The sequence below is a fragment of the Tupaia chinensis genome, unplaced genomic scaffold, assembly GCF_000334495.1.
Source record: "Tupaia chinensis unplaced genomic scaffold, TupChi_1.0 Scaffold000216_1, whole genome shotgun sequence".
NCBI classification, from domain to species: Eukaryota; Metazoa; Chordata; class Mammalia; order Scandentia; family Tupaiidae; genus Tupaia; species Tupaia belangeri.
The window spans coordinates 637,185-642,191 of record NW_006159691.1 but is presented as its reverse complement, the minus strand read 5'-3'; the positions used below and the strand labels follow the sequence as shown (position 1 = coordinate 642,191).

The following is a 5,007-nucleotide window of genomic DNA, read 5'->3' as shown; positions in this document are numbered from 1 at the left end:
CTGGAGAGCAATGAAGTGAAGTTTGTTGTTTTTTGTTTTTTTAGATATGAAAGGGAAATTATATGCTGTTGGCAAAGAGCCGAGAGAGAGAGAGAGAGAGAGACAGGCTGAGGAGATACAGGCGACAAGGGGACAATTGACAGCACAACGTCCCTGAGAAGGTGGGAGTGGCTGCGCTCCATAGCACAGATCCTTCAGTACATGTCGGATGGCTTCTGCTCTTTGGAGAAGTGGAAACAAGGCATTAATGATTGCCAGAGGGAGCATTCTGGTGTAATGTAACACAAATGAATAAAAATATTTAAGTACAGGCAGAAAGTCCCATTTTCACTATCAGCAAATAGCAGGTATTTATCGAACTTGTGTTAAGCACTTGCACGTGCTAATCTTTTTTCTTTATTTTAGATAATTATTTTATTTAATTTTACTTATTTATTTTAATTTGACCAGAGAGGGACAGAGCTAGAGAGAGAGGGGGAAAGTGAGAAAGCAAGCCACCAGGTCCAGGACTTGAACCATGGTCGGCCATGTGGGAGTCTAGCACCCCCAACCACCACCTACCTGCTGGCCCCTCATGCGCTCATCTTTTAATACAATCTTTCCAGCAACCCTGTGAGATAGGCCCTACAGTAGTCCCTAGTTAATGGGTGAAGGAACTGAGATCAGTTACTTAGTATTTGAATCTAGGTCTGCCTGAACCCAGACTCTTATTTTTTTTAGAGAGATTTTTACTATAGGGTGCGTGTACTCACCAGAGAGACAGTGAGAGATGGAGGGACAGAAAACAAGAAGTCACCCCCTGGGGGGATGGCCACACTACAATCCCTTCTCCATTCTCCTCTCGGGATCTTGGGCACGCACGCACATGTGCCTGGCATGAAGTTTAAGTCTCCAGGTCCAGACCGAAACTATGATTGACTACGTGGGAGTCCAGTGATGTAACCCTCATGCCATCTGCTGGTCCCTGAGCCCAGACTCTTAACCACTACCTAGAATCCCTATGAGATGATATAATTATCTACCAGCGATACAATTATCTGCTGAGAAAATGTAAGCGAATTAAGTTAAAAGTACTTATAAGGTTAAGTGAACAATCAGCCACAGGATAGACAAAAAAAAAAAAAAAAACAGCTTTATGCAATCAATGATAGAAAATAATTGTAGGAGAAATTACATCACAACATGAAAAATAAGTATGGAGAAAAAGCTTAAAAGTGAGGATGGAGGTGGGAGAACAGGATGGATGTTAGGATAGAGGAAGTAATTCTTTAAAAAAATTCATTTATTTAATGTTATTTATTTATTATTATTTTAAATTTGCTATAGGACTCATGTGCTCACCAGAGAGAAAGTGAAAAAACAAGCCACCAGGTCCGGGACTTAAACCCTGGTCAGCCCAGCCATGTGGCAGTCTAGTGCCTTAATGACCGCACCGCCTGGTGGCCCTACGGAGGTAGTTTTCCCATGGGAAAATCAGAGTGCTGGTACCTGAAAAGGATCATAAGACATAGTGGGAAAGTGCCAAGATATTGAAAAACTGAAAACAGGGGACAGCAGGTGGTGTGGTTAAAGGCATTGTACTCCCACTAGGTCGACTGCGCTTAAAGTTCCAGACCTGCTGGCTTGCACGCTCTCGCTCTCTCTCTCCGGTCAAAATTGAAAAATAATGATAATAAATAAATAATTCTTTTTTTTTTTTTTAAAGGAAATCTGAAAGCAGACTGGTTAAATTATGATGTAGTCATGTGATGGTCTAATACTGTCAGCCATTAAAAGAGAATTAGGCGGGAGCTGTCTGTACTAGAAAGATGTTTATAGCATATGATTGAGTATACAAAGCAGATTATAGTACAGTATGTTCTCTTTTTGTTCTTAAGTGTCTGTACACATACTTATAGGAAAAACACCTGGAAATACTAGTTCTCTTAACCACTATCTAGATGAGGCAATAAGTAAATGATACTTCATACATGTGTGTGTGTGCGCATGTGCACAAAAAAGAGGACTAGCACCCTCAATAGGGTCTTGATGCCAGATCCACCCCAGCCTTCAGCCAACCCCAGATCTTGGGCATCTGTGCCCAGTGTGCTCAGGAAAGTCTTTGGACTCAAACCAGAAATGTTCTCAAGCGGGATTGCCTTGCAGAGCTTTGTGTTTTATATTACTCCACTGTTTAGCTTATTTTTTAAGAATTGTTTATTATTTTTATGTATTATTGTTGTTATTTAGTTCACCAGAAAGGGACAAAGAGAGGGAAAGTGAGAAAGCAAATTACCAGGTCCAGGACTTGAACCATAGTCAGCCATGTATGAGTCTAGTGCCTTAACTATCATGCCACCTGCCTGCCCCTGGCTAAATTTTTTTAAATGTTTGCCTATGGTAAAATACACATAAAATTTACCACAGCATCCATTTTCAAGTACAGTTCAGTAGTGCTAAGTGTATTTACATTGTTCAGGCAGTCTCCAGAACTTTTTCATCTTGCAGAGCTGAAATTACATCCATTAAACAACTCTCCACATTCTCCTCCCTGCAGGCCCTGGCAACCACCATTCTGCCTTTTGCCTCTGTGTATTTGACTCCTCTGGAAACCTCATATGTATGGAATCATACAGTATTTGTCTTTCTGTGATTGGTTTGTCAGGATGTCTTTCTTTTATTTAAGTCTGAACAATAGTCCGTTGTAAGCTTATTCGGCATTTTGTTTATCCATTGTCCCATTTAGGGCCCCTTGGGTGTCTTGCATCTGGCTGTTAATAATCTCCTATGAACATAGGTATACTAGAAAGGTAAGTTTTTTATATCTGTATTGTGAGATGATGGGAAAACTTTCATTCCTTTTCTCCGTGCTTATTTTTCTCTTTTAAAGTCATGAAGTGCTTTTATTGTCAGAAAAAAACAATCAGGATATATTCTGTTTACAGGGATGGGGGAGTAAGTGTTAAAAGGAGGGTGGTAACTGTAGCAGGAGTGGAAGGGAGAGGGCAGAGTCTAGAGATTTGCCAGGAAGAGAATCAAGACTTTCCTGCCCAGAGGTAGAGAGAGGAGTAGAAGGGAAAGCCTTACTTGACCTCTACTGGGAAGGGTTATGAGTCCTGGTGAGGACAAGACTAGGCCAGGGGGGAGGAATAAGGCTGCAGAGCCACCTAATTCTTTTCAGCAGTTCGAACTTTTTTCAGAAGGCGAAGAAAAGCCATAGAAAGGAAGGGAAGTGGCTGGATTAGATTTGCATATAGACACATTTTCCTGGCTCCCTCCAACCCATTCTGCAGAGGTAAGCCAGATAGTGCCAAATACCCTTTGTATTACTTAGACTCCAACCTTTGTTAATTTCTTTTTATTTGCAGTGAAGTCTAAGTGCTTAAAGATACAAATCTATTCTAAAAGCTCCTGGGATATTTTTAAGTCTTATTGAGTTACATTGTTGCCTAATTATGTTGAGTTTTGTCTCAACAATACAGTTTCCAACAAATTCGCTTTTACCTGTAGTAGGGGAAATGTGAATAACTGAGAAAGTAAATAAGACATAGGGCAAACCCAAGTCAGAGAACTTCAAGTTTTTGAAAATATCTTTACCCACTCTTTTTTGAGAGGAAAAGGACAATATAAATAAGCTGACATGAAGGGATTACTACAGAACAAAAATTCCTAGGGTCTGGATGAATCCACCCTGTCACCTGTGTACTCCCACAAATTTGTAGGCTCTCTCTACTTCCAGAGCATTACGGAAAGAGGGGGCTGACTGCCGTACCACCATTATTTGTAAGTAGCTTTGCAGTCATAAGAGGTGGATTTTCAAAAGATGCAAATCCACGATCTCATTCCAGCCCTCCCAACAATGCCATGAAGCAGGGATTATTATGCCCATTTTCAGAGGAGGAAATTAAGATCAGAAGATTCACAAGACTTTTCCAAGATCCTGTTTCTAGTAAGTCCTGAAGTTTGAATCCAGGTTTTGTTATTTTCTTCTTCCATTTTAGCCTTTTACTATGGACAATTTTAAGCGTGTATAAAAGTAAAAAGGATAATAAAAAGTAACTAATACGTTTTACCCAGCTTCAATAGCAATCAATTTTATTTCATCTATGCTTTCCGCTCCCTCCCCATCTTAGATTTTTTTTTTTTTATGGATAGGTTTTTGCTATAGGGCATGTGCGCTTGCCAGAAAGACAGAGACAGAGACAGAAAGTGAGAAATCACCCCCTGGGGGTGATGGCCACGCCACAATCCCTTCTCCTCCATTCTCCTCTCAGGATCTTGGGCATGCATGCACACACACCCAGCGTGAGTTTAAGTCACTGGGTCCGGGACTTGAACCGCAGTTGACTACATGGAAGTCCAGCGACATAGCCGTTACATTAACTACTGGTCCCTCCATCTTAGATTATTATAAAGCAAATCTTAGACATCATATTTCATCCTTAAATACTTCAATGTGCATATCTAAGAGAAAAGGACTCTTCTTACCATTTCCCTCCTATACTCACAATATCATAATCATACCTAAGGAAATGAACACTAGTAATTTTTAAATATTACCTAATACCTAGCAATCTCATAAAGTGCCTTCTATGGTTGGTTGGTTGGTTTGGACTGGAATCAAAACAAGGTCCCCATTATCACATCTGATTTATAGTCTCTTAATCTATAGTGATTTTTCCTTCTCTTTTTCCTCCCTTGCCATTTATCTCTTGAAAAAAAAAATCAGGTCATTCACCTTGTACAACTTCTTCTCTTTTTTTTTTTTATCTCTTGAAAAAAAAAAATCAGGTCATTCACCTTGTACAACTTCTTCTCTTTTTTTTTTAACATTTATTTATTTATCTATTTATTTGTTGTGATTTTCAAGCCACCGGGTCCATGACTCATACTGTTGTCAGTCATGTGGGAATCCAGGGCTTTAACCACCATGCCACCTGCTGGCCCGCCTCGTACAGCTTTTTACACTCTGAATCTGACTGCTTGCATCCCTGTAATGTGTTCCTCTTTCCCATTTACGATTTTTGG

The 5,007-nt window shown here is 40.1% G+C and overlaps 1 long non-coding RNA gene across 2 annotated transcripts in view; it reads left to right on the top strand.

Moving 5' to 3' along the window:
• The window catches only part of LOC102487386 (uncharacterized), a 13,278-nt gene extending 9,298 nt beyond the window's left edge, over positions 1-3,980 (top strand). For both annotated transcript variants that reach the window (XR_334413.3, XR_003549266.1), the window contains exons 2-3: positions 2,726-2,789; positions 3,828-3,980. This is a non-coding gene — a long non-coding RNA (uncharacterized LOC102487386). The remainder of the gene's footprint in view (positions 1-2,725; positions 2,790-3,827) is intronic.
• Positions 3,981-5,007: the final 1,027 nt, after the last annotated feature.